Below are 3,977 nucleotides of genomic sequence, written 5' to 3' on the forward strand. Positions count from 1 at the left end.
ATGATTCCTTTGGATTTGATGCTGGCTGCTCTGTGTTTTTGGAAACAATTAGAAAGCTTCTGCAGTCTGAATGATGTTCCAGTGAGTTTGCTGTACATCAGGGTTAGGATCAGTGAGTTATTTCTAGTTCATTCTTGTCATGCAGCTTTGTGTCATCAATGAGAAGGATCATATAAAGCCACTWTGACCAGCATGGGAAACCAGCAAAAWCAATAAAAACCAGTGACCTTCTACTGAGCAATAAGGAGAAAATGACATTGAATTCAAATACATTTGTTATGGAATAAGGAGCAGCTGTGGAAGACAGCAGCTATRCAAACTTAAGGAAGGTGAATGATTACGATAGGATGCTGAAATAGATACAAGGAAACTATAAAGCAAAGACGAAACAAAGATCATTACATTGATACTTAGATTAAATTCATGACTAACAWAAACATTCAATAATATTGAACCTTTCCGTTAGAAATAATCCCAAGTAGAAATGTTTTTTTGGAGGTTTTTTTTAAACTCTTCCAGAAAGATTGCAATATGAAAATTTGGACACCAATATTCATATTTTTATTAAAAAACTCAATATATGCTTTATCTGTGAAATGTAACAGAGAAAATAATAACTGTCAAAATAACTTAATTGTCCCTCTCTGGGGAAGTTTCAGTGCAACATCAACATCATCATAGTGACAGGCAATCAAATCAAGAAGGTTCACACAAACATAGAATATAAATTCAAGCTGCAAGCAGCATTGGTGTCTGATGGCCAAACCCATTTCCACACATTGAAGTCAGCAGACGGTAACYGTTTTATGCACAATTTATTTTTCATACAAACACAACAACACTTTAGTTTCAGTAAAACAATTATTAGTTGATTCGGATACATTTGTTCTTTTTGTTAGCGTGCACATTTAGTTAACATATGTATTTATATCAACTTAAAGTTYAATTTGTTTGGTTAAGACTAACYCTTTGYTTTGCCGGTACTTACCTGCCTTGGAGTGGTCAGACAAAGATGGGGGCCAGGGCTCAGCAGGCTTAATGCTGATTGGACTGAACCACTAGTTTCTGCTGGCAGGGGAATTTGTAGTTTCTTTGTTTAGATAAGTATTTAAGTAAATATTAATATTTAAACTTTAATATTTTTGATTTTAATTTTTGTGTCTTTAGTTTAGCCAAACTTAGCTGTACTGTTGGTTATTTTGTGTTATTTGTAATTGTATCCTGTTTAGTTGCCCCTATTGTGTCTTAATTGGTCTGATCAGCCACCATATCTACTTCTGTTTGTCATTTCTTTGTGAGGTCAGTTATGTTTGTTTGTGCAGCCAGTTTGTTTACATTTTTGCCTGAGTTCAGTTTTGTTCCTTTGACCTCTTTTATGAGCTCAGTTTATCTTTTGTTATTTATAATCTTTGGGTTAAAATGTGTTTGCGTGGTGAAGGTGTTGGTGTAGTGAAGGTGTTGGTCTGGTGACGGTGTTGGTCCGGTGACGGTGTTGGTCCGGTGACGGTGTTGGTCCGGTGACGGTGTTGGTCCGGTGAAGGTGCTGGTGTGGTGATGGTGATGGTGATGGTGACTCTGTTGGTCTCGTGACTGTGTCTTCCTCTTCTGCGTGCTGTGATTCCTGAGTTTGGTTTGTCTCACTGCATCTGGCGCTTTAAAGGGTTTTTGTTTGCGGTGTTTGGTGGATGCCATCCCCATAGTGGTCCCTCTTGCCGGTAACCTCAGCTACTGCAGTTTCTTCCGGGAAATGAAGACAAGAAGAAGATCTCCTGTTTTCAGAGCATTACAGGAAGACTATTACAAAGGAGATGTCTGAAGCAAAAAATTTTACTGTTGAAAAAACCTATTTTCTTAAGTTAAAGAATATGTAATTCTGTTTTAGTTTATCAATTAGTATTTCAGAGTAACCATATACTGACCAGAAGTTAAACCCTCTGTTTGAAGAACAAGTTATCTTTTGTTTTATTCCAATGTACAAAGGGTTTGTTCTACAGCTATGATGGTAGTTATAAGTAGTTCAGTGTGTTTCACTTAACTTAAGGTGAAAGTTAATATTAATGACTATGTTAATATAGCACTTGACACTGTAGTAACACTTAATGACATCTTCATAACTGGTGCTACTTGTTCCACTTGATGTAAGAGGAATTATTAATGACTCTGTTTGACAGTGTAATAAAGCTTAATGAAATCATTATTGTTGGTCCTTCTTGTTCCGCTTTATTTCAAGTAGGGGGAAATATTAATTACTGTTTTGTTAACGCTTTTGACAGTATAATAACACTTAATAACATTGTAATGACTACTATTATGACATATTTATGACATAATGATTTTTGGTTAATATCAAGTTGTCAAAGACATTTTTGTCTAAGTTAATGAAAAGTTGTCACAACAAAGACATTTCTGTCTAGATCAGTGAGTGGTGCCCATGGTCAGTCCTTAAGGGCCGGCATCCTACATATTTTAGTTCTCTCCCTGGTTTAACACACCTGGATCAAATGATGTTTCATTAGAAAGCCTCAGAAGAACATTGACATGCTGAAAAGATTGTTACTACCACCAGAAAGAAAACTAAAACATGTAGGATGCCGGGCCTCGAGGACCGACTGAGCACCACTGATCTAGATTAATGTCAAGTTGTCATAAAATATTTTAAATGCCAACTTTGTATTAAAAGTGTCATGATTTACTGAAACACACTTCATGACAACAGTCATAAATATTCATAAAGACTTACTCATGTTTATGACAGGTGTCATGTCAGACTTATTCACACCTCATCAAATAAAGTGTTACCAAAAACTGCTTCAGTAGAGATATGCAGATATCAGCAGAAATATTCTTTAAAGTCAGTAAAAACTGCAAAAATTGCAGCTACATGCACTTACATGCTGGAAAAATACCAGCATATAAGTGCACACATTGAGTTTGTTGGGAGCGGTGATGGCTATAAATTCCAATAGCTGCAGGTAGGAAGGATTTGTGATATCACTCCTTTCTGCAGTCTGTCACTGAGATAGCTCTACAGTTCAGCAGCAGCTTCAAGCACCAATAGGGAGACTTTGTCCATTTTAGCCAGAGTTCTCCTGTCTCCCACCACCTGCACTGAATCAAGGAGGCCTCTTAGTAGAGTTGGACCAGCCATGAAGGACTGAATAACTATAACTATAGATTCAATGATATATTGTGCTAACCCTGGTTCCAGCAGCAGAAGAGGAGGAGTTTCAGGAAGGAAACTCTGGGATGTCATATATATCTTAAAACCCCACAACTAGCACAAACATCCTCTGTCATCCTCCATTTTGGATGGTGACACTAGAGAGACAGCGTGCTCACTGGCAGAGAGAAGTCTACTACATGTCCCTGGACCTAAGGGTCCAAACATACAGGTTACTGTTGGTCCATCCAATACTTAATCCCAGCCAAAGGAATAAACCATCAGCCAGGTTTATGTAGGATTCTGCAGAAGGAACCATGGAATTACAGGTTCCCTGATGTGTGCACAGCAGAGATGTGCAGATATCAGCAAAAATGTCCTTTAAAGTGAGAAAAACTCCATTGACCAAGGCTGGGCGCCTGCCAGCCAAATGCCTCTGATGACTTAAGCTGAGGAGGAGATTCTGGGTGTGGCTGTTTTCACCAGCAGCTTCTAATAGGAAACAAACCTCTGACCAGGCGCACCAAGCCCTCTTTGGCCCTTCCAGGTCAAGCAGGTGGAGACAATGGAAGGATGAATGATAGAAAGTCATGCAGTTTAAATAAAGGGATTAGAAAATAGTTTTGCATGTACATTTTTAGGTTTATAGTTAACTTTGAAACATGTAAACGCAGCCACAAGAGTTTAAGACAGATTGCATTTATTTAGATTTTTACATACTGAGTGTCGACATTCCTTTATTTGAAGCAGTCTATGTTCTGTGTTCTCTGTGTGGTTATATTCAGCTAAGCACACAGGGGTTCTGTAGGATTTTGGT

This window comes from Poecilia reticulata, linkage group LG7, assembly GCF_000633615.1.
Source record: "Poecilia reticulata strain Guanapo linkage group LG7, Guppy_female_1.0+MT, whole genome shotgun sequence".
Classification (NCBI taxonomy): Eukaryota; Metazoa; Chordata; class Actinopteri; order Cyprinodontiformes; family Poeciliidae; genus Poecilia; species Poecilia reticulata.